The sequence below is a fragment of the Polypterus senegalus genome, chromosome 12, assembly GCF_016835505.1.
Source record: "Polypterus senegalus isolate Bchr_013 chromosome 12, ASM1683550v1, whole genome shotgun sequence".
NCBI classification, from domain to species: Eukaryota; Metazoa; Chordata; class Cladistia; order Polypteriformes; family Polypteridae; genus Polypterus; species Polypterus senegalus.
In genome coordinates this window covers 121121761-121149147 of record NC_053165.1, presented here as the reverse complement: position 1 = coordinate 121149147, position 27387 = coordinate 121121761, and the positions used below count along the sequence as shown (strand labels likewise).

The 27387-nt window shown below is 37.3% G+C and overlaps 1 protein-coding gene across 2 annotated transcripts in view; it reads left to right on the top strand.

Annotated features, from left to right (window-relative positions):
- Window positions 1-27387, top strand: part of sema4ba (sema domain, immunoglobulin domain (Ig), transmembrane domain (TM) and short cytoplasmic domain, (semaphorin) 4Ba) — a 274559-nt gene that overhangs the window by 43590 nt on the left and 203582 nt on the right. Inside the window, exon 1 of one of the 2 annotated variants that reach the window (XM_039773330.1) lies at window positions 18110-18134. The exons of the other annotated variant lie outside the window; for it this stretch is intronic. The gene's annotated coding sequence lies outside the window, so the exon portion shown is untranslated. Of the gene's footprint in view, window positions 1-18109; window positions 18135-27387 lie in introns of those variants that run through there. 2 annotated transcript variants of the gene reach the window in all.

Below are 27387 nucleotides of genomic sequence, written 5' to 3'. Positions count from 1 at the left end.
CCTGAGTACTGCTGCATCGATGGTCGCGCACAATCACTGGGCCACCGTGTTTCCATGTTTAATAACATGCTTTAACTCCTATCATCATGAAAATTATATCACATATACATCTCAGCATTATTATTATACTCACAGTTATTCAGAGAGCTGTAATATCACGAATGTAATGGATTCTGTGTCCTGTCGGAGGTAGAGAAAGCCAGTTTAAGAAGCACGTAGTGATTCACACACATAGAGCACATAGAAGAACACATACAAAACAAAGCATTTAACGTGCTATTTCACTTATGATGTGATTTGAGAAGCTAGTTAATTAAACGATTTTAAGATGAAGTTAATGATATTCTACTTTAATGACAAAATAAACTGTGTGATTAAAGTGGAAATTTCGAGATTGAAGTTGACATTTCGTGCTTTTTCCCCACTGTGTGCCTTTTTTTTTCTCTTTACTGGAATAAGCTTTCGTATGACACAGACGGTGAGCTACGACTCGCCTTTTCACGGCGGCTTTGATATGTGACAACTTCTTTTTTATTTCGGGCACTGTGCAAATTTGTGAACTTGAGCTTTCGAGTTTCACTGACACGCTATGTCACTCGATCAGCTTCCTTTTGTTGTTTATACCACCGTTTAAACCAACAAAAGTACGTTTTTCCTTCCCTCTACTTGGTATTCGCTGAAATTCTTCCATTTTCCCTCTTGCTTTTCCCATTGTCTTTTCACAGAACGCTGAGCTTAAGGGCTATTTATATTGATTTGCATATTAAAAGAGGCGTAATTCTGGGAGGAGTTGGGGCAGGACAGTAGGAGCGTGCATGATTGTTACTTTTCACGCTGACCGGGATTTATGTAGCGGAAGAACACAGAAGTTGGCGAACGCTCAGATTCCTGCATCTGGATTTTTCTGTGCGTAAGCACATTTCGGCTTTTGTCCTTACGTCATGTTATAGTGCGAATTCTACGCATGGCGTTATGCATGAGTCCCCAGTACACAATTATCACTTAATTTATAACACTAACAAAAATAATATAAAAACATAACAAATAGCATTTTAAAATTAATAAAAAAAAAAAAAAAAATAACAAAAACGACTTGAAAAAAGGAAACACACCTAATCCAAGGTAGAGATATTGGCTAAAGCATAGCACCTACCTTTAAGACGCTAATATAGTAACGTAAAATCAGATTTAACATTATATTTTGCATGCTCAGATCTGGACATTTCATGATAAAACATCCTTAACATTTAAATATGGTCACAAATTTTGCACTGACTTTCAGCATACAAGTTGTAAGGGATGGCCAGCAGCCCAATCCAGCCAGGGCGTGCAAGAGATGGAAAGATGGGGAAAGGCAGCTTCTTTAGGGCACTGCCTCATCCAAAAGATGGCAGCTCCCCTGGGCTAGAGCGGTGCCTCGGATTCCTACAGGGAATCATGGAACTTGGGGTGCTTTACCACAGCCCTTTTGCGTACAGTGAGTGCTGCCATGGAGCACTGCATAGACTGAGGAGCTGTATATCATGGGATTTCAACCTTACATGGAAGTGCTTACAGATCACGTGGAATGCTGAGCAGAGGCACTTCTAGGTTTGGCCAATATAAGAGGCATGCCAGATTTGGGAGGTTTAGGACAAAGCTTATGGAAGGAGGAGTGGAGGCGGACAAGAGACAGAAGAAAGAGAAAGAATGAAGGACTAAAACTGGTGTATTTAGTACTTGTTGGTACTGTACTGGAGTGGTAGGAAACAAAGGGAAAAACACTTACCACCCTTAATAAACATGTTTTTGCTGGACTTGGGCTCTGTGTCTGATGTGTCTGGGGTATGGCGAATGCACGCCCCACACCGTCCATAAAGTAAAACAATTTGTTCAAAATCCTGCATAAAAATTACTGCAAAATTTACTACAATAAGAATGTTATCCGGTACACTGGATTGACCAATATATCTATCAGGTGGATGTATTAACCACTTTTTTATGATGTTATTAAGACACTGTTTACAGAAATTAGTCAAATAAACAAGCAGTTACCCTAAGCACACTATCTGATTTCTGCTGTAAAGTAGGTAGTTGACTCTCATGTTTATTTTTGCTTTGTCTCTTGATATTTACCATTAAGAAGAACCTGTTCATGCATCTCTAGTCAAAGCTAAATCATTTAATATGTGTGTAGGAAAATCAATTCAAGATAAATCAATGTGCAAAATGTGTAAACCAATCTGAACATAGCAAAAACATGATATATATACAAACCCCATTTCCAAAAAAGTTGAGACACTTTCTAAAAATACAATAAAAAATAAAATCTGTGATTTGGTAATTCACAAAGATTTTCAGTGTTTTTACTGACAAACTAATTATATTTAACATAGACAAATTTAGGAATTGATGCCTGCAACACACTCCAAAAAGTATGGATAGAAGCAGGTTTACCACTGGGTCACATCCCTTTATCTTTTAATTACACTTCTTAATCATTTGGGAATTTTTGTCCATTCTTGGTGTATACAAGAGCTGAGCTGCTCAAAAGTCCATGGTCACTGTTGTCCGATTCTCCCCTTCATGAAGCCCCAAACATTTTCAGCAGGATACAGGTCTGGACTGCAGGCAGGCAGTCAAGCACACGGACTCTGTCAACAAAGCCACGCTTTTGTAATTTGTGCAGCTTGTTTCCTGGCTTTGTCCTGCTGAAAGATACAAGGGGTTCCTGGGAAAAGATGTTGTCTTGACGGGAGCATACGTCTCCCTAAAATTTCAATGTAAGCTTCCGCATCAATGGTGCCTTCACATATATACAGATCCCCCATGCCATGGGCACTGATGCCACATAAATGCCACACACAGATGCTGTTTTTTGCACCTTACATTTGTAACAGTCTGGATGGTCTTTTTCATCTTTGGCATATAGAATTCGACGTCTGTTTTTCCAAAAAACAAGCTGAAATGTGGACTCATCTGACCGCAGAACATATTTCCATTGTCTTTTGGTCCGTCCATCTTATATGAGACTGGGTCCAGAGAACTCACTAACGTTTCTGCATACAATTGATGTATGGCTTCCTCTTTTTATAATACAGTTTCATGGAGCATTTCTTGATTCAACAGCGGAATATGTTAACCAACAATGATTTTCCAAAGTACTCCCAAGCCCATGTGGCTATGTCCATCATGGTAGCGAGACAGTTTCTAATGTAATACCATCTAAGGGCTCGAAGGTCACACACATTCAGCAGTAGATTTTCCGCCCTTGGCCTTTACGCACAGAGATTTCTCCTGACTCCCTGAAACTTTTCACAATGTTATTAACAGTAGATGGTGACAGACCTAAATTCATTGCTATCCTGCACTGAGAAACATTGCTTTTAAATTGACAGATAATTCTCTCACGAAGTTCAGCACAAAGTGGTGAGCCCCGACTCATCTTTGCTTGCAAAGACTGAGCCCTTACTGGATGCTCCTTTTATACCCAAGCTTAAAACCCACACCTGTTACCAGTTAAACTACTAATTGAGGTGCCTTACAGAACATTACTTGTATAACGTGTGATAGATTAAGAACACAGAGACACAGATTAAGGGTTGGAGAGCCTCCGCGTATACTGGTTGTAGGGTCCAGTTTAAAATCAAGGTCAAAATGAATCAAAACATTAGAAAAAAAGTTCGTTCCTGGCTCTTTTATACAGACAGTAAAGGAAGTGCAATTAACAGGGTGGAAATGCAGGGAATAGTGGAGCTGACGTTGATTGTAGTGGCCGGAGATGACATCAGAAGTGTAGGTGTGGAACCAAAGTCATCAGGGGGAAGTCCGGAAGTGTGGCGACTCCATGGAGCCGGACGAGGAGTCTTTTGTACAGCCAGGATGGGATGACCTGTAGGACTGCTTCATTCGGTTGGTTTTCTGCAGAATGAAGGAGAGAAAAGCATTAGTGCCTCGTTCTGGTCCGTTGTCCTTTGTTCTCTCACGATCGAGCCTTTTGACTGCCCCCTAAGCGCGCATGTGTGACAACCTTTACAGTCTTACTTTGCTGTGTTTCAGGGATCAATTTTTTTTACAAACATAATTAAGTTTGTCAGTGAAAACACTAAAAATCTTTTCTTTGTTCTTTTACCTGTTAAGGTAAGCTTCAAGTGAATCACCAAAATTTAGATTTTAGTTTTTATTGCATTTTTAGAAAGTGTCCCAACTTTTTGGAAATAGGGTTTGTATATGTATAACCATAGAAAAAAAAGTCACAGTGATGTTTTAATTATCGATTATATCTCCTTATATCACTACAATATTGCTGCCTGCACTGCTAATCAGAGTGCAGTTGTATCGGATCACAGAGCATAGGAGGCATTCTTTCTTTCAAAATATCTGAAATGCAGGGGTGTTAGCCATAGCAGCTTGCAGAACGCTCAGTTCTAGAATAAAAGGGATTCGACACAAAGAGCTGTAGCTGGAGGTTTTTTTAAATGTCAGCTCAATTTTTAGCAATTTTGCTTAATTGTTTAAAAGTGGGCTGTAATGACATCAAATTGCTTTAAAATAAACAAATTGGCCTTAGACCCTTGATATGCAGTAATTAGGTTGCAAAGTTGTAGGAATATGCACCAGGTAGACAGAGAATCAGCTCAGCAAAATGCAATTGTATAGCTTGTGCAAATTAAACTGTAACTTTATGATCAAAAGGATGATTTTTAATTCTGTCTAAAATGCTTGCTCAGCAATCTGGCTTATGTAAGATTTGATGGTGCAGTTGTGAATGTTTTAAAATGAAGCATTTAACTGCTTCTGGGCAAATATGCCATGTTAAAAAATTGTTCAGCTTAATCTGTCTTGGGACAATCAATGTTAATTAAAAAAAAAGAAAGTGAATGAATGTGCCCACATTGCATCAGCTGCCATGTGAACTAGTACGAGTTCTCACGGAGCAATTTACATTAATAAGGACTTAAGCAAGGACGAGTGATTAGGGAATTGCACAGGATCATAAACCTGCAGGAATCCATGACTCACTCACTCAACCTTCTCAGAGTTGTTTTCTGCCATCATGGGTATGAGTGTCATTTACACGTTTATGATGCAATAAATATGCTATCCTTGGTGTTGCAAGAGGCCTTTTCCTGATATCTTTGCTGTATCTGGTTGTTACTGGAACTTGACACACCTTCTTCCCCTTTCATATTTTTATTTACCCAATTGACTGTGGAAGTCTCCTTGTACATTTCATTTCAATTGATGGATAGGATAAGGGTCACAATGGTGCATTTATTAGCACTTCTGACTCATTTCTTCAGGGACTTGGGTTAACAACAACTGTTCCAGGGTATTCTGTGGGGGGAGTTGATATGCCGGCAGTTTTATTAGGATTGCTGGATCGTACCTCCACTGACTCTGTTTCACCATCGCTACATGTTGCATGGTTCTGAATGGAGAAGCAACATGAGGGTGCAGTGATTCATACTGTGGACTCACAGCTCCAGGAACCTGAGTTCTGCACTGTTGCATGGTCCCTGGCGTTGGATGACTGCATGCATGGTAGGGCAATATGTAAAGTGGATTCAAAAAGTATTCAGAAACCTTTGCATACTGCACTTTACTGTTTTGTAGATTTAATTTGAAATGAACAAATTGCATTTTTTTTCCCATTCAATCTACACTCAATAACTCAAAATGAAAAATAAAAAAATATTTACTAAACAATTTGTAAACTTAAAAATCAACAACTGAAGTTTTTCTTTCATACAAATATTAAAATCCTTAAAGAAATACCCCACATAAAAATTACATTGCTTTAAATATTAGATTCCCCATGTAGTTTGTAGAGGCAGTGATGGAAAACTTCATGGAGAAATGGAGAAATGACATAATAATGTTTATGACAGAATGAGACTCTAAAATGATCAATACTGGACAAAGTCAAACAATGTGCTAAACATCCAAGGGAAAAAAAATCTCATGTTTCTCATGTTACACAAAACATTATTAAAATGTGTAAAATGCATGCTTTTTTCCTAAAATATTGTTAAATGGTTACTTCCTGATTTATCTTCAATTCAAAAAGTGAATACAGTAAGGTTTTCAGTTTCCTGTTAAGGATTTGCTGTTTAATCCAGAAGCAGAGCCCACCGAAAAGTGGAACCCATGAAAAACAGTGGACTGTAACAAAAATAAAAATAATGAAATGACACTAACTTTTTTACTAAAAAGTAAAAAGTGCACTAAAAAGATGGAAACAATGTGGAAAATATAAAACTAGTGTTTCCATATGTGAACCCTGGGTAGGACTCATTAATCTTGTAAAATATATTTATGTAGAAGGAAACTCAAGTATTTTCAGGTCTGTGCTAGGACTGCATCTATAAAACTGCTGGGACCTTCCACTCAGAGCTTCCCCTGCTGGCACCCTTCAACCCAACTGGTGCATTTAATATAAAAAGGACAGGCAACCCTATAGGAGCCTAAGGATTGTTGACAGGTGTACCCTGCTGTTACTATCTGTCATTTGAGGAAGGTCATGTTCTAAATTTCTTTATTTACATACATCATTAGGTCATTTTGAACATAAAATTTGAAATTGTAAAAAATCTAATTCTCTTGTGCTTAGACTATACAATGCACTAGTGACACCAGATCCAGAATATCGAGTGCAGTTCTGGTCACCGTGTTGCAAGAAAGACATAGCAGCAACTGAAACTGTGCACAGGATTACTCTGACAAACTCTAAGAATTAAACCTTCCATAAGTCTTAAGTAGAGAAGACTATTTGGGGACCTAATCTAAGTCTGTAAAATTGTCAAAGGCATTGATAAAATAGGTCCAGCAGAATTATTTTAGCCTAATGGTCAAGCAGGTACTTGAGGACACCAGTGGAAATTAAGGGGCACTTAGAAACCAGGAAGTACAAAGACAAACTATCAAGCAGAAACCTTGACCACCTTTATGAAGTGTCTGGATAAGATATTGGAAAGATTAATTATTAATTTAACAAAGAAGCTTGATGGACTGAATAGTTTCTTCTCATCTAACAAATTTCGTATGTTTTTACATTGTCATTACTTCTAGGGATCTCCTTCTATTTCTAGCATGCTGACCTTGAACTATTAAAGTTGGCCTCCCTGTCATGATGCTATACAGTACATTATGATTCCAGCACTGCCCCGTCCTTAAGTCAAAGCACAGCTTGCATGTTCTCCCTGTGAACGCTGTGACTATGTTGGCTTTCCCCAAACTGCTCTGATTTCCTCCCAAATCTCAAAGATGTGTGTGTTAGGTTACATCATGCCTCATCCAAGGATGGTACCTACCTTGCATTTATAGTCCTTATTAAAATGTTACCAGAGTTAGCAGGCGGTACAGGAAGTTCAGGAAGTGCATTCAAAGTAACAAACCTTTATTTTACATTAGGGTGGCTTACCCCCTGTTCGCTTTGATCGCCAACCCCCCTGGCCTGTGTCTCTGCCACTCTTGTTGTGAAGAGACGGGCTGAACGTACCCCAAGGAGACCCCTCCCTTCTTAAATAGTGATACAATGGGAAACAAATAGTTTTTTTTTTACCTCCTCTTTGCTCGATCAGCTGCTGGATTGCTGCTGCTGCCGTGCTGCGTGATCTGTATCTCATGCGACGCTTCAAACATTAAAAAGCCTGTACAGCAGCTGTCTTTTTCATCTACTCTTTGTCTTTTATTTCCGGCCCCGGGTGTGGTTAAATCTCTTGGCGCAAAGTCTTGTCTCACAGGATGGTAGTTCTTGTTATTTTAGTTTATAATTTAAAGGAATAAGAATCTGAAAATCTAGCATCATCACATTAAATTTCGATAAGCTCTGAAAAGAATGATACCAAACATATATATGTAGGTTTTAAATTAAGACAGATTTAAAGCATGACAAAAAAAGTGACATAAAAACGTGACATAAAATCGTTGCACTTTTAGGCTTAGGATTTTATATATATAGAGTAGATAGCACCATAACACATTCCTAGGTGTTTTATGGCTATAGTACTATTGTTTTCAGCTTTTCATTAAGAAGTGATGCCAGTTTAAGAAAGTTTCATGAAGTCTCTCTATAAGCCTTTGGTGAAAATGAATAGAAAATTCCGGAAAAGTACCTGTTCAGGATATATTGTTTTAACTGCTTGATAGGCACATCTGACAGGGGCTCACAACAGTTCAGGTTGGCAACATTTTACCCTTTTAAGCCATTACTCGGACATTACTCTGTATGGGAGCCATGGCACTGCAAACATCAGCTCGGAATAACTCAGTTTATTTTCTCCCAGTTCATTCTTTGGAAAAAAACCTGGGAAAGCTCAATGAGATAAGTGAAGCATGGCGACACAAGAAACACGGGCAGCTTTTGAAAATAAAATGAGTCGTTAGCAGCCAGTAGGAGCTCTGATCCTTTTCTTTGTGACATGAGTTGCAAGTGCTAATTGTGTGGCAAGCCTCAGTGTTTGTCACCGATTACCAAGGTGCTTGAGATTTAGGCTGACAGCTGTATTGTCTGCCTAATTATCTCCAGTATGGCGGTGACAGAGCAGTCTGTTACTCTGCTGTCACGGGATTTGAGAAAAGGTGTCTTTGAATACCTTTAGTGAGCAGAGAAGATATCACTGGGGGACTGCATAAGCCACAATCATGTCCTGATTAATGATTTATCACAAGCTTATGAATATACAAACAGAGAAAGCACAATGTACTGCTCACATTATCAGCCTCTTCATTCAGTAGACATGCAGTTGCAGAGATCATTGACGAAAGTGTAGCAGCAGGGAGTCTCTCTAGACTTGGATGAGATGGAGAGAGATAAAGTGAAAAAGGAAATAAGCAGACAGACTGGATATCAGCCCATAAGTGTCTTGGCGAAAGAAAAGAATCAGCAGTGGTTTATGGTGAAAGACAGATGGCTAAAGAGAAACAGGGAGAAGAAACCACAAACAAACGATTGATTCAGGAACACATAGACAGTTACTGGGCCACCACAGTAACAAATCAAAGGAGATATAAATAGCTGGGTAATATACAGATGGAGTGCAGAAAGCAAGTGACAGAAAAAAGCCACATCACCACACACTAAATGATGGGTAAAGAGATACAATAGGTGTATTTAGCAGCCATTTAAGAGCCATATCATCCTTCAACCATTTCCTCAGCTCATTCAGATCTGCATAGTGGTACAGTCGATCGGGTAATAACACTTGGGGGTCATGATCAGCCTCAAAACGCATAAAGTCACTTACTGGTATTGAAACCTGATTGACCCATAGATATATCTGGTGAGATATTTTCTAGTAATAAAGACAATGAATGTAACAACTGTAGTATGTTTCAAAATTTTTTCTCATTTTGGACATTACTTCCTACTGAAGCTATGAATCAAGAGGCACCAGGAATAGAATGATTCTGAAGTCTGGCACTTGAAAATTCTCTTGGGCATCCTTCATTAGTTCAGGGTTGCCCTATAACTACATCAGATGCCCATACACACTATGGTACTAGAGGGGGTCACTGTAAGACAGAGACTGGCTTACCGGTAAATTGAGCATTCTTTTGGTCAAGTAAACTAAGATGTTCATTCATCTCAGTTACAGATTAGTACATGAATGTTGGATTGAGCCATTCTATGATGTAATGCCATTATTACTTTATTAGAAGTAATCACCCCTTTAACCTCTGAAGTTTAAAACAGTGCTTTTATATGGGAAAGGTGCTATATGAATAAAATACATTATTATTATTATTATTATTATTATTATTATTATTATTATTATTATTATTATTATTATTATTATTATTAACAGAGGCATTGATATCCCCATTTTCTAACAAAAGAAGACAGGTAAAGGCACCCTGGCCTACCAGAATTATTCTTTACTTTTATAAGCAAAGATGCTCATTTTTATATTCTGCAAGAGGCCTAAGAATCAAAGAGTTGTAGTTTAAATTCTGGAGGACCGACTTCCATTAAGCACATGTGAAGCTGTTATTTTATATTGAGTATCAAAAAGCCAGAAGGCATTGAGAGCTGCATTGGCAGTAGACATCCGAGATGAGATGTGCTGACCCAGCGGGGGATGCCTTGCTCCAAGGTTCTCAGCTGGAGAGGAGCTTTACAAGAGCACAAATTCCCCATATTGTTAATTGATATTCTGCCAGAGATGGAAAAATGTATTGGCAGGCAAAGATTTAGGTGTAAAGAGATCAAATTAGTTATAAAAAGATGTGTGGCTCAAAACTATCAAGTCATTAACAATTGTCTGAGCTTAATACAAATACCAAAATCAAAGTAAAAAATCACAAGCAAAAAGTCACAACACTCAGTATTCTTCAGAAAGGCTTTAAGATTTAATCCTCAATCTCACATGCTGCATCTCCTGCTTCACTGGCTTAAATGTTATTGCTCTGCTGATGTACATGCTGTGGCTTCAGGAAACCATGACATTAGTACCAGACACCCACATCTTAGTAACGAGTTGTGCTCTTAAAAAACAAAATGGCTATGCAAATTGTTTAAAATTATAACCATTAAATAAAATTATAGGTCTGAATATCAGTACAAGACTGAAGGGTAAAGTGTATAAAATAGTGGTCAGACCAACATTCTTGTGTGGATTATAAACCTGAGCAGTTAAAAAGGTGTGTGAAAGAAAACTGAATGTTAAGATGGATGTGTGGAATAAAAAAGCTTGATAAGTTCAGGAATGAGATAATCAGAGGTTCAGTTAAAGTTGGTGGGATCTCAAAGAAAACCCAGGAAAAAAGGCTAAAGTGGTATGGGCATGTCAAGAGAAAAAAGGTGAACAATGTGGGGAGAAGAATTATGAATATGGCAGTTTTAGGATAGAGGAGAAGATGACAACCAATCTAAAGGAGAAAGGAATGTCAGACACAGAAGTGTACAACAAACAAAAATGGAGGAGGCTGGTCAAATATAGTGACCCCACATGAAAGTGGGAAAAGTTTACAGGATGAAGAATGGTTCTGAGTACAAAGTGGAAGAACAAAATGAGCTTTGGGAGGAAAATAAAGGAACATAAGTAAAACAAAAATCTTTTTGAAAAAAGTTAACTAAAATAAAAGTCTTAAAAAAGGTGGAGCAGCATTATTCTATTATATTGCTTAAGGATCCTGTAGAAGTGCTTCAGAGAATTATAGTATTTGCAGGAGTCCCTGTAGGAAGAATAAGGTGGCACTTGCCTTTTATCTATACTAATAAAAGGCAAAGCCCTCACTGAATGACTGACTGACTGACTGAATCACTCACTCACTCACTGACTCATCACTAATTCTCCAGGTTCCCGTGTGGGAAAAAGGCTGAAATTTGGCAGGCTCATTCCTTACAGCTTACTTACAAAAGTAGGGCAGGTTTCATTTCGAAATTCTACGTGCAATGGTCATAACTGGAAGGTATTTTTCTCCATTTACTGTAATGGAGTTAAGCTCGAAAGCCATGGGGGGGGGCGGAGTTTCATGTGACATCATCACGCCTCCCACGTAATCACGTGAACTGACTGTCAACGCAGTGCGTAGAAAACCAGGAATACCTCCAAAAAGCGCTGAAGAAAACATGCATTATATAATTGAGAAGGCAGCGAAACAATAAGAAGCGAGCAAGTGACATATACTACCATATTCATGAGTGGTGCTACTTCGGAAAGAAAGCAAGGTGTAAACCTAAACTTTAAATTAAGTTCATAGACTGGCGTTTCTCATGCCCATGGGTAATGCGGGATACAAGTTTAATGAGAGGACGCAGGAAATAAACGAGAGTTTTGATCACTTTGTAATTAAGTTAAAATTGCAGGTGAAGGGGTATGCTTACGCAAATTGCAAGAGACTGTGTTTGTGGGGGATTGATAGTTAAGGCGGGTGGGGGAGTCACGTCATCATCTCCCCTCCCATTTACCTAATTTCGCTCTGAGCTGAGCTCCGCGGCTAACGCCGTCTTTCGAAGCAACTTCGTCACACTGCCACCAAATACTCACAGAAAAATCCACAAGTTAATACACACGCTGTCTCTAGAGTTTCTCCACACTGAATCCTCCAGGCACTACTTACAAAAGGTTACATTAACAATCGTGTTACGTTATTTTTAAAATCTTTCCTTTTCTTAGCACAGGCACAGCTGAGAAGCTTTGATGCATGTGCTCCATAATGCGTTAAAAATAATGCATTTAATCACACTTTGCATTACAACCAAAGGGGAACTTTTGTCAATGCATGATTTCCTGGTACACCGATTACTTTGATCAGTGCACCCCGATTCATTTTACCCTCGCACCCCCTTGGTTTGAGAAGAAGTATGAAAAAATATGAGGTTAACACAGAAAAACAGATCACCAATTCAAGCTTTATGAATAATCGATTCGCCATCAATAATTGTTTTGGTAAAGCCATACTCAGTGTAATCCTCCTTCCATTTTATAATTTTTCCGCCACTAGCCATGATTAAATGAACGGTAAAAAGTAAAGAAGCGAGGGTGACTTATTTAGGCAGGCATATATATGACAGCAACACTCATGACAATGTCAATCATGTTACGTTATTATTAAAATGTTTCCTTTTCTTTTTCATTACTTCTTTAACACACTACTTCTCCGCTGCGAGGCGCGGGTATTTTGCTATATATATATGACCTCCAAAGTGCGCTGAGACTTTTGATATCGTGAACGTGTCTGCAAAAACTGGGGTCTCCTGCCCAGCGAAAGTCGAGTAGCCGGCGTACGCGCATAGCTGTGCCAGCCTTTGAGACGCTGAATGCGCTTCTGCCTTAAGTCAAAGTGAGCACTTTTAATTTTTTCACCCTCCCCCTGAGCTATAGCCCAGACAAGTGCAAACACGGGACCCCTTTTCTACACCGCTGCAAACTAATATTAAGGCGATTCGCACTTTCTTTTCAGCGTATACGATTATGAGGTCGTCAGCTCGGATTATGAAGACACACACACGAGTGGAGGACTGACAGTGCCATCACAGCCGATTAATGGCAGGGACGTCTCACCAGTCTACACAAGACCCACCGCGACTGTCCCAAAAAGGCGATCATAACGTCAGCGAACACATCTCTCTATACTATATAAAAGAAAACGGCAACTTTCCTTTCTTTACACCTTTTATCCTAAATCAAAGCCTTTCTCTCATAACACTGCAGAAGACACAAAACTAATTTTCTTTAATTGCTGGTAATGCCGGTAAGGCACATTACCAGAGGCACAAATTTGAACGTTCACATAGAAAATGTAATTTCTATACCACAGCCGTCGTGTAGCGCCTTTCAAAAGGGATCAACTACCGAGAGATGATCCATATACATTTTAGCTGCTGTTAGTACTACTTACCTGTTGTGTTACACAGTCTTTAAAATGTAGTTTACCCACAACCACTCCAGTAGTGCTCTATGTACCTGTACTTCTTAAAACGTTAATGTTTTACTGTTTAATAACTTATAGACTATATTTTATTATTTCTCCCTTGCACTCAGTGACCAAAGCTATACACACACATATAGACACATACATATATATATACACATATATATACCTGTGTGTATGTTTGTATGTATGTGTCTATATATATATATATATATATACACACACACACACACCTATCTACATTATATATATCTATACACACACACATATATACATACATACATATATACATACATACATACATACATACATACATACACACAAACACATATATATATAATTTGTGTGTGTGTATGTATGTATGTGTGTGTATATATGATGTAGATAGGTATGTATATATATATCTATATACATATCTACATATAGACATGTATATATGTATATAGATATGAAGATATGTATGTGTATATATATGTATGTATATATACAGTGGTGTGCCTGATTTCTTATTTTTTTGCATGTTTGTCACACAAAATGTTTCTGATCATCAAACACATTTAACCATTAGTCAAATATAACACAAGTAAACACAAAATGCAGTTTTTAAATGATGGTTTTATTATTTAGGAGAAAAAATCCAAACCTACATGGCCCTGTGTGAAAAAGTAATTGCCCCCTTGTTAAAAAATAACCTAACTGTGGTGTATCACACCTGAGTTCAATTTCCGTAGCCACCCCCAGGCTTGATTACTGCCACACCTGGTTCAATCAAGAAATTACTTACATAGGAGCTGCCTGACACAGAGAAGTGGACCAAAAGCACCTCAAAAGCTAGACATCATGCCAAGATCCAAAGAAATTCAGGAACAAATGAGAACAGAAGTAATTGAGCTCTATCAGTCTGGTAAAGGTTATAAAGCCATTTCTAAAGATTTGGGACTCCAGTGAACCACAGTGAGAGCCATTATCCACAAATGGCAAAAACATGGAACAGTGGTGAACCTTCCCAGGAGTGGCCGGCCAACCAAAATTACCCCAAGAGCGCAGAGACGACTCATCCAAGAGGTCACAAAAGACCCCAGGACAACGTCTAAAGAACTGCAGGCCTCACTTGCCTCAATTAAGGTCAGTGTTCACGACTCCACCATAAGAAAGAGACTGGGCAAAAATGGCCTGCATGGCAGATTTCCAAGACGCAAACCACTTTTAAGCAAAAAGAACATTAGGGCTCGTCTCAATTTTGCTAAGAAACATCTCAATGATTGCCAAGACTTTTGGGAAAATACCTTGTGGAACACAGCATTTCAGAAAAAGAACATCATACCAACAGTAAAATATGGTGGTGGTAGTGTGATGGTCTGGGGTTGTTTTGCTGCTTCAGGACCTGGAAGGCTTGCTGTGATAGATGGAACCATGAATTCTACTGTCTACCAAAAAATCCTGAAGGAGAATGTCCGGCCATCTGTTCGTCAACTCAAGCTGAAGCAATCTTGGGTGCTGCAACAGGACAATGACCCAAAACACACCAGCAAATCCACCTCTGAATGGCTGAAGAAAAACAAAATGAAGACTTTGGAGTGGCCAAGTCAAAGTCCTGACCTGAATCCAATTGAGATGCTATGGCATGACCTTAAAAAGGCGGTTCATGCTAGAAAACCCTCAAATAAAGCTGAATTACAACAATTCTGCAAAGATGAGTGGGCCAAAATTCCTCCAGATGCTGTAAAAGACTCATTGCAAGTTATCGCAAACGCTTGATTGCAGTTATTGCTGCTAAGGGTGGCCCAACCAGTTATTAGGTTCAGGGGGCAATTACTTTTCACACAGGGCCATGTAGGTTTGGATTGTTTTTTCTCCCTAAATAATAAAAACCATCATTTAAAAACTGCATTTTGTGTTTACATGTGTTATATTTGACTAATGGTTAAATGTATTTGATGATCAGAAACATTTTGTGTGACAAACATGCAAAAGAATAAGAAATCAGGAAGGGGGCAAATAGTTATTCACACAACTGTATATATATATATATATATATATATATATATATATATATATATATATGTAGACTCAAACCCATTATGACAGCAGCAACCCAAGCTGTGAGAAAACAGTAAAAAGGAGGCGTGTCAGATGTCGTGGTACATTTTCTGATGGGTATTTTGCTATATATATATATATCACAGCGACACTCATAACAGTGACAAAACAATTACATTGACAATCATGTTACGTTATTTTCAAAATGTTTCCTTTTGTTTCTCTTTCCTTCTTTGACACACTACTTCTCCGCTGCCAAGTGCGGGTATTTTGCTCTCTCTCTCTCTCTCTCTGTATATATATATATATATATATATATATATATATATATATATATATAGATAGAGATATATATATATATATATATATATATATATATATATATAGATAGAGATATATATATATATATATATATATAGATATGAGAACAACACTCATATCAATGACAAAACAATTACATTAACAATCATGTTACGTTATTTTAAAAATTTTTCCTTTTCTTTTTCATACCTTCTTTAACACACTACTTCTCCGCTGCGAAGCGCGGGTATTCTGCTAATATATTATATCTGGCAAAAAAAATCTTCACATAAAGAAGCATAGGCATACAGAATAAATTATCAAGTAGTGTGGCGAAGAGTAGGATTTTAGGGACTTTCAAAACTTGATTTGCCATTCTTTTGGAGAATCTAGTTGAATAGCAAGGATGAAGTTGTTATTGTTTTGTTCTTTTCTGGTACCTTTCTCTTTGACGCCTTGTAAAGCAATTTGAGCTACTGTACATTCTTTTTATGAAAGTGTGCTATATAAATAAAAGTTGTTGTTGGACAGTTCTCGTCACAATTGTTCTTAAATTCTAATTCTGAAGGGAATTGGACTGGTTCCATTCTGAGTGGTGCATATCTATAAATAAATACAGTACATCTCCATCCATTCATGTTCGATTTCACTTAACCCTGTTCATGGTCACAGTGGATCAGAGCCAAGCTGAAAGCAAGGTATTCTCACTCACTGAGGACAATTTGTCAGTTAAACTAGCATGCATACATGTCTTTGGGATACAGAAAAACCCATACAGACTTAACTAGAATGAATTAACGTCATATAGATGCTAAGTAAGTACCTGACGTTCCCTGGAGCTGCATGGTTAACCTTACAATTATGTACATTTAGAGAAAGAAATAGGTTCAAATGTGTGGAAAAATACCCATCCTTGCATTTTACTTTAATGGTCTTAATCAAGCTTATAGCAGATACAAAGAGACACACTGATTTAAAGTGTACTGCATAACTTTCTTAAAGAAACCAAGAGACACACAATAAAATCCTGTAGAAGTCTCTAACCAGTTCTCAGAATACCCTGGTTTTTCTTTTTTCTTAATAACTTCTGTAGGGTAATCTGATCTTGACTTCCTTTTGGCATTCCTTGACAGTTTTTGTGAAGCTTGACCAAGTCCATATCACAGAAATCAGTAGTAAGTCTTTTTCTTTATCAAGAGGAGTAAATTATGTGTTGGAGAAGTTAGGGACCTGCTTGTGCAATTAGCAAAAAGGAGGATGATTATTGAGTAGTGCACATTGAGAAAGACCAAGGGAGACAAACAAAAAAACTATGAGAGGAAAGCAGGTGATCCTGAAACTGACAGTGACAGTGTCACCAGTTTGTGACTTAACATTTAAGAGATTTGCTCAGTACAGTAAAGTTGGCTCCTACTGGTCATTTACTTTTCAGTTTCAGTGTTGCTTCACTTGCGAGAAAGAGCCTGCAGACTTCAAAATGCTCACAGCTAAACTAAGTTATGTATTCTCTGTGGGACAGGAAGTGATATCACTTAAGTAATTACTGATAAACCCACTCAGCATAACAAGTTGCTCAGTGTGAGTCACCATCAGATGGAGTAATGAAGCACAAAGCGGTTTGAGAGATTCTGTCCAGATCTGCTAGAGTACATAGATAATTTTACAGACACCTATAACCACTCAGCAGGAAGTAGGTGTGACTCACAGGGAGCGTGCTCATAAAGTTAAGTGAGAGCGTGGAGCTGTCAGCTATGACACTATTCACTAGATGAAGTCAGAGAGGAAGAAATCCAAGAGGGAGTTCAGGTTCTTACACACCTATACACATGCACAGATTACTAGAGACAATCCACTGTTACAATAAAAGTAGCCTCAAAGAAAAAAATATATCCTCAAAGAAGCAGAAAGCAAGCAAGCAGTCATAGCTAGTCACTAGCCTTAGATAAAAGGTGTAGCTCTCAAGTGTTATTATTGTCCTCTTTGCCTACTGTATGTTCATTCTTTAATCTATCCATTATCCACCTAATCCAGGGCAGGGCCATGAAGGTTTAAACCTGTACTGTACCTAGAACTAAACATGAACAGAGAGTCAATCTGTTAAGGAGACACTCATGCACACACCCACACCCTCTCACACTGGGCCAATTTAGGGTCACCGGTCAACTTAATGGGCATGGAAGATGCAAACCGGAACACCCAGTCATGGAGGCAACACGCAATCCACAATTATGTTACAATGTGGAGCCACACTGCCACAGTGACATTTTGATCTCTATGCTATATGTTATAATGTGAAATTAGATTTTATATTATAGTTACCTTGCATTCCTTTTATTAGAATTCCCATTACTTTTACTCATCCTAGTCTGATTTTCTTCCAGAAATCCCATCTTACAGGGTGAGGAACACAGTGAGACATTTTTGGACTTTGGGCGGTAAGACCATGCAAACAATTGAATTCTGTTTTTTTCTTTCAATCTCTTGTTAATCTTTTTTTCAGTGTTTTCAGGTGATACTTGCCTGTAAATGTGCTATGTAAACCAGAGACAAAGCTGAGTTACACTAGTTAATATAGAAAGAACCTTTCAGCCATAACAATGTTTTTTTTCTGTCTCCCGTCATATAATGACAAATATATTTAAGGGGATCTGCTGGTCTCTTTTTTGGCCCTAGGCTTAAGTGCTGAATTCAGATACAGTGTCAATCACTTTCTGGTTAAAATGTGGAAGAAGGGCTGCCGTGACTGGCCATGAATGGGGCTTTTTCCTATGAAATGAGGAAACGTCTAATCCTATTAGTCACTTGGCCTGGGAGTTCTTGAACCATTTTGGCTCATAACTATAAGGATTTGGTTCCACTTTTTTTATTTGTCTACACAGGAAGAGTTTGGATCATATACAGGCATCTGCAACCATCAAGAGCAGTAGCACATCATTTTTCAGACAGATGATTCCTAACTGACAGGTATTGATTAACATAGTTTAGGCTGTCGGTTCTGGAAGAACAATTCCACCTTTGGAATATTTCTTAGGATTAGCACTCTAAAGTTAACATCTTTTTCTATTTTTCCCGTTGACAAGGAACAGAAGTCCAGCCTTTGTTTTCTATAATTGTTCAGAGGGTGTGCGGATAAAGGGCTCATTCCTTTTTATAACATATTTTCTAACATATTTGGTTAGCTGCCCACTTTTTATTTTTAGAAGGCTGTTGATCTTGATTTATTGAAATCAACATACAACAAAAACATGCACCAGTGGAGCCTGGAGATCAAATTAAAAGCTTATCAGTTATTTAATTTTGCACTTGAGCTTAGAATCATCACAATAATTGGGTTTTTAATAATAATCAACAATATCCCAATCCAGTTACCTTTTACTTGAATTAGAAAGATCTCTATTTCCTGGTATCTCAAAATAACCTTTGTAATGATTGCTAAACTTTTTCTAGTAAAACGCAGAGTTCTTTTGTGGTCAGTGCCTCTTGGTCATATTCAACATGTGAGCTATCATCAGAGCAAAGTAGTCATATGGCACTGCATGGGGCATCTTCTGTCTGACCACATTAACTTTAAATGAGATTGTTCATCATGAGTTAGCGGTTTAATCAGTAACATCACATAGTAAGCTTATATAATGAGGGCTGCACAGTATAGTTTTGCCATATAATAGTGCATTGACCCTTATAGTCCAACTCTAGGCTGTGTTGCATTTTCTGTGGGGATAGTGTGTTGATTATTCTTTCTCTAATACTCTTGTTATTTTGCATTTCAAACACATGATAGCAGACCTAGTGGTATCTTTAAATTGGCTCACTCTGTTGAGTTGTCACAGAGACATACTGGATTTCTTTTCAGATTCACCCACCCCAACCCCATAAAATTCTTGTTGATGGGATAAGGGATAAGCAGCAACTTCCTACAGGCCTCATTTAATAATCCATGCATCTCTCCCATCTATCCACATTCTGAAGCTAATTTCTTAAATGCAGGATTGTGCAGAACCTCAGTATACCCTGACAGCTTGGATTGGACTTGGATAATTGAGTAAAAACATGGTTCGACAGATGTCTCAATATAGATGTGTAAATAAGGTAATGTTAGGCATATGATGTTCAGGTGCAGCCAGAGCCACTCAAGGCTGCAGAGGGCACAAGGCCCAGAAGGAATGTCATGAGAAAACTGTCACGAACACAAGGACACACATCTAAAAACAGAAGAATGTCCCATGATGATGAGACTACAATGCTATCTGCAGTACCTGCCATCATAGGTATATGCACAATACTGCATGCCATTTACACTTAGAGAATGAGAAAACATTACATATTTCGTAAGTTTTATTGTATTAAGCCAATCATCCAAGCCTGAAGAGGGTGGATGACAGGGTGCACAGCATTAAAATTAAACTGTAAACATCTAAATCATTAGAGAATTAATTCAGTGGTGAAATTCAATTTACATTTTAATAGCCTATGAATAATAATAGTCCAGAAAATGCTTGTAAGTAACTGTATAAAAGCTTTTTGGCATGGAGGTCTTTTTAGCAAACTCTCAAAGCCCAGGACATTACAGTCAGGAAGAAACTTCCTTGAATTCATTCATTAGTGTCTGTCATTCATTGCTGATTAGCTGTTACAAATCCCGAGATCTCTTTGTTCTTTCTCTGTGGCAGGGTGGTATGCATCAGCACGTTTCACTGAAGATGTGTGCCCCAACAAATGGATCTTGTGTCCAAATGGGATTTTCTTCTTAAAAATGAAAAACTTAAGACAGTCTTGGTAAAATATTTTCAGGATACAAATTAGATAAGACAAATAAAAGCCCTAAGCATACTTCTAGAAAGATATTATTAAGACGCCAAGGGAATCGAGCAATTAAAAAATTAATAATTATATCAAAAGCATGTTCTCAGGTTGAAAAATCCCTATAGGCATGATCTGAAAGACATAAGTTCTAATTGTCTTTGTTTTGAGGAGCATTTCGAAGTGGGTCCTAATTTTCTTTTGGTATAAAAATGACATTACCCAGATTACATCCTGCTAATGGAGGAAAATCTGTCAGCCAGTGTCTGTTTTACATCTTCTGCAAGACAGATAGCCTAAAACCTCCCACTTCTTAGCAAGCTATATTACTGTAAAGCCACATCACTCTAAAAGGACAAAGATGAAAAAAAGCAGGACAGAAAACCAGTGAGGCAAATGTAACAAATAGAGTGCAGCAATGCAACAGCTATCAATTCTCAGATCAGGAGATGGGTTAAAAGGAACAACAGTGCCAAAGACATATGTTAAAGAAAAGCCTGTTGACATTGTCCTCATCTTCAGTCTAAGGCAACATACTGTGTTTTTTTAGATATACTTTTCTCTATTTTCAACATGATCTTCTTTTCCTTATTGGTATTAAAATGGTAAATGATACCCATAGATGGGTAGATGGATAGATAGATAGAACTTTATTTGTTCCTTCATTACAAACCTAGCTTCTTTCATGTTTGTTCCTGTGAATCAAAAAATAGAGTTTCTCCATTCTTCCTTAGGCTCAACATTCTTATCTATCCATGAATCCATCCTTTTCTCTAACAGCACTGTAAACATGATAATGCACTTAAAATTACAAAATAATTAGCATCCACCTTCATCATCAATCTGCTGCAAGGTTGAAAACCTTCGGGCTCTTTAAAATTTAATGTGCTTGCCAGTTAGATTGTTCTTCTTTGCTAATCTCCCTCATCCGTCCTTAATTTATTGCTAAAATAAGTAATGTTCTGTAGTCGAAATGTAACATCTTATTAAAGAAAGAAACATCCTCTAACAGGACAATTCAGTAATCAGGCTGAAGAAAAGCAGTTCATTGTATCTTTTAATGACTCCTCGGCAAAATGCCTTGGAGGGAGCATTCTTCAAAAGCAGTCTGTTACAGCATGATCAGAATGGTCTAAGAAACAAAGGATAAGGACTGTTGAATTTGCATACAGTGTCAATCAATGCATATATTTTACTCTGTTTGGTTTATTGGTTTACACCCAAATGATTTATATAAAAGTCTTATTATATTCTGGTTCTTCTTATGCCTTTTGAGATGAGACACCACCCTTGAAATTTCTGTGTATATAACAACTGTCCATTCTAGTTTATAGGACATCTGCTGATTTCTTAGACATCTCTTAGTCATCCTTCAGTACATTTTGTATATTACATCAGCCTTTCTTCTGGTGCATTCTTTATTTGCTTGACCATCTCAGTATTTTTCCTAAACCAGTTCTTATAGTTCAGTGTACATTTTGTTGCTCACTTGACCTTTATTTGGTTTCCCACATTTATTAACCCTATATGCAATTTCTTTAAGATGAATACTATGTTACCCTAAAATTATTCTTCCACAGTTCCTGCTCCTCAGACCATGTACACCAGTCCAAGCTACACATTTTATGCAAGCTAGAAAATTTAAATTCTGTCAGCAAGAAGTTAAAAGTAAAATCCGAACTACAGACCCAGAAGACATTCAGGAAGAAATAAATATACTAAAGATACAATAGAAAGATGACAGCTTGTCATATTATTTAGTTACTTATTTTATTTAACTCTCTTAACATAAAGCTGTTTAAAATAAACTCATCACTTTGTTTCAGTGCATATTTTCCTACAAGTTCCTTCACATCTTGTCAAGGAGAATAGGACAAAGCTTTATAGTTTCTGAAATATTCTACTATTTCACAATGTTATGTGGAGCAGGGTTCATATCCCTGTCAAGGACCTTATGTATGTGTGTGTATGAAATCTGCATGTTCCCCCTATGGTTGCATGGAGTTTCTTTGGCTAATATAAGTTTCTACCACATTCCAAATGTTTAAGCTAGCTTGATTGTTAACTCAAATAGTCCCTGAGTAACTGTCTGAGGGTGTGTGAGTGACTGTGCCCTGCACTGCCCAGAGCTTCCTCACTTGAGCTCACTCCTTTTAATATGAGCTCTAGAATCCAACAATATTCATCCATCCATTATCCAACCAACTATATCCCAACTACAGGGTCACGGGGGTCCACTGGAGCCAATCCCAGCCAACACAGGGCACAAGGCAGGAAACAAACCCTGGGCAGGGCACCAGCCCACTGTAGTCCAACAATATTGTCTCTATATTATAAAAGAAAATCTTGACACGAGACAAGACTATTTCAAAAAGATTTTTTCAAGTCACATTGAGATGAGACTTTTGCCATAACATGTTTTCAAGTTCCACCCCCCTCTCAACCATATTCAACCATGCACATGGTCCTCTCACCTCTCATTCGTGTAAATGCTTTTCACAGGCACAGTTCCTGTTCTCTCTGATCTTATAATTTTTTACATTTTTCTCACTTTAAGTTCCCAATTAAAGAAGACTTATTATGTCCAAATCTTATTGAAAATTTCATCCTGAAGGGTTATCAACATAAGAAATGAGCAAAAATTGTCAATCAGTTACATGGCAAATTGGTTAAATGCTTATCAATAGACTATGCTGAAACAGCTGTTGGTGATCGTGTGGAAGATGAAAACATCAACTTACAATATCCTGAAGAATATCTACAACTGTTAACACTGTCAGGTCTTCCACCACCCAATTTATTGTTGAAAGAAAGATGTATCCAAGAAAGGTAATGTTGTACATCTTCCGCGGATAACATCAGACACCAAAGGAGATCTTGATATGCCATTCGTATTAAAATGTTAACAGTTTCTCATTAGAATAGCTTTTGCAAAGAAAATTAACAAATCACTGAGACAAACATTCGAAAAAGTCAGTTTATTTATTAGAGAGAAAGAAACAAAATTCACTCACAGGCAGTTATACATTGCGTTGTCACAATGTAAGTCCAAACACAAAATCAAAATTCAATGCGATATTGGTGAAAATTTTACTGTAAAAGTGTAAGTTTAAAAAGTATTTACGTGTTAATTTCAGAGCCAAATAGAACAAAATCATATAACAAAACAAATAACTCTAACACAACATGAAACATATTTTACTTTCCAATTATTACGTTTTACAATTTTTTAATATGGTTAATTACTCGTTTTAATGTAAAATAGTTAGTTCTATTATACATATGTAACAATTCCCATGAAAATAACAATCTGTTTAAATTGCACATTCGCAACCTCAATACATGAACGGCAGAAACACAAAGTGGCTACTGCGTAGTGCTGACCTGGGGTTAGCGAGCAAAGCGAGCAGGGGGACAAAAACCCCTAGTTTACAATTAAAGTATTTCAGAAATTGAATAAGTGAATGCATAAATGAATTAAATCATTTGGTGAATTCTTGGAATTAAGAAGATGAAACCATGCAGCTTTTCTTAAGCATGTGAAAGGGTATCTGGGCTGGAGAAGAAATGATATGCAGATATTTCTCTGCCTACTCAATTAATTTATATTTTCACAATTTCTGCACCACAAGGTGGTGGACAGCATCTTGAGACTCCAATCTTAAGGATATACAGTGCAGGTCTATTCCTCAATTAATATTTGACTGGTTAAGGGTCACATAATTTTCTCTAGTTCGCCTTCATTAATTGGTGTAATTTATGCCGATTCATTCTATTATCAGTTAAAAACTGTTATTTCAATGATTCAGTTTCATTTGACTCACTTAATCTGCTCCTTTTTTGGTATGGACCTATTTCTGATTTACCTTTCTTATCCATGACTCAGGTTTTTTCTTTTATTTTCACTTGGTCCAGTTTTTCTCACTTTATACTGCTGACCTGCTGAATGGTTATCATTAATCCAATTAATTTTGTGTTGCTTTAATTTAAACTGTTTTGTCTGATTGGTCTATTTGACTTTATTCTAGTTTCTTATAACCCAGTCTCCTCTAATTTTTCCCCCTGATTACATTTTCCCTTGTTACTTAATATTATTAGCATTCCCCAAGTTACTGTCACTTGATAGAGTTTAGACTTTCTGTTTGAATGTTTCTTCCTTATTTTTTATTCAGTTGTTCCTTTTTTTGGATGTCTTAACTACTATAACTCCACTTAATTCTGTTACATTTTGTTGGGACAGCTTCCTTTTCAAAAATGTGCATTAATCCATTTAAGCCTTCATTAATTATCCGTAGGCCTGGTCACCCCTTTTTAGCTGTTGATGGCCCTGTTTTACGTTCAGTCAGTTTTGATTAGTTCAATGAACCCATTACTAAATTTCTGTTGGCATATTTACTGTTTCACTTTTCTTGACCCAGTTTCTTCTTTGAAATTTCTTGTTTAACTGGCTTTTCTATATATTTAAGAGCAGCGCTTTGCTCTTCTTTTATACACATAGAAGCCTGATATGCCCATATCTGTATGGACCTTCCTCCAACAGCTCCTATTTTTTTCAGTATTGCAGACATTTGTGTGGTAGGTTAATTGGCTGTGATGTGTGTGTATCCTGTGATACAGTTTCCACCCTAAAATTAGTACTGCAACACTGTAAAGAATAAAACGGGTTAGAAAAGAAACAGTTCTTCTTACTCTAGGTTTATTTCAGGCCTTCATAAACTGATAATTGCTCCAGTTATTCAACTTTTTGGGAATTCACACTTTATTTGTTGAGGGTTTGGGTTAAGGAGAACGCACAGACCTTCTGGAAGTGTGAAAAAATTGAAGTGGCTACTAATAATGTTTAAATTTGTGTTCAGATTAGTGTGATAGCTAGAAGGGGTTTTCACATGCATTTTTTGACTATGATGCCTAAACTGTAAAAACTATAACAAAAATGTGGGGCAAGATATGGCCTGATTAGGTAAAAGGACAAAATAAATAATGACAAAAAGACAAATATCAAAAGTAAAACACAAAAATAAAAATGTAGTTGCCACCTTCCCTCTAAATTTGGCATTGGCTTACAAAGCTTTCTGAATCTTAAACTAAATATTTACATTACTTTTTTGTCTATTCCTGGCATTATGTAACTGTCACCTGTGGGACACATGCATTTGAAAATTTAATTATACAATATACAGATGACAATTCTTCTCAGTATCTGCCAAAACTCCTTGCTTACACAATACTTTAATAAGTATAACCCGAAATCCAGAAATCCAAAAGTTTATCAAAAGTGAATAAAATCAAATACTATTGGTTGAAAGAGCAAAACAGAACTAAACAGCACAGTTACTGTGGTATCAGCCATTTTGTTTTTTTCACAAACCTTTGCGTGCCAAGAAGGGTAACCAATGCCTTTACTTCCTCCGACATCTGAGAAAAGTGTCAATTTCCCTACCTGTTCTCAATAACTTCTACAGGTGCATAGTGGTATCCATCGTCACTGGCTGCATCACCTCCTGGTACAGCTCCTGCTCAACTCAAGATCATAAAACTCTGCAAAGGGTGATGAAGGTGGCACAGAATATTGCCTTCTGTTCTGGACATATACAAAAGTTGCTGCCTTAGAAGAGCAAAAAAATATTATTATGGAGCTCAGCCATCCTCCCTGGCTGCTTTTCTCATGTCTGCCTTCTACCTTCTTCTTTTGCAGGGCCACTGAAGCTCACACTACTAGATTCAGGCCAGTTTCTAGTCATAGGTTGTAAAGTTACTAAACAGCCAATCACGGCAACAAATATTTTAACAACAATGTAACATAAAAAACAAAATGTTGGTATTTCTGTCACTATTCTAATTAGACTTGAAATAAAGAATTTTATTGTACTATGTACAATATGCACCATGACAATAAACAAGAACTTTAAATAGCCCTTAAGTAACTGCAGCCATTGCAACTACAGCACCCAAGGGCATTAATCTAATGAAAGGCCTCATCCTTACAGACAAGGAACACAACAAAGAGTAAATGATTGGGAGAAAAGAAAAAACACAAAACATAAAAAAATAAATACAAGAGTAACATAACACACAGCAACATTATGAAAAATTTTAATTCAAACAGGGCATAAAATAAATCATGGATGGTACTCTGGAACAGTATTTAAAAAAGATATGTTGAAAGGAACAAAGTACTGTATATGTACAGTTAGGTCCATAAATATTTGGACAGAAAACTTTTCTCTAATTTTGGTTCTATGCATTACCACAATGAATTTTAAATGAAACAATTCAGATGCAGTTGAAGTGCAGACTTTCAGCTTTAATTCAGTGGGTTGAACAAAATGATTGCATAAAAATGTGAGGTAACTAAAGTTAAACATTTAAAGTTTTTTAACACAATCCCTTCATTTCAGGGGCTCAAAAGTAATTGGACAAATTAAATAACTGGAAATAAAATGTTCATTTCAAATACTTGGTTGAAAACCCTTTGCTGGCAATGACAGCCTAAAGTCTTGAACTCATGGACATCACCAGATGCTGGGTTTCCTGCTTTTTAGTGCTCTGCCACGCCTTTACTGCAGCGGCTTTCAGTTGCTGTTTGTTTGTGGGGCCTTTCTGTCCGACGTTTAGTCTTCAACAAGTGAAATGCATGCTCAATTGGGTTAAGATCAGGTGACTGACATGGCCATTCAAGAATTTTCCACTTCTTTACTTTAATAAACTCCTGGGTTGCTTTGGCTGTATGTTTTGGGTCATTGTACATCTGTATCATGAAACGCTGCCAAATCAATTTGACTGCATTTAGCTGGATTTGAGCAGACAGTATGTCTCTGAACACCTCAGAATTGATTTGGCTGCTTCTGTCCTGTGTCACATCATCAATAAACATTAGTGTCCCAGTGT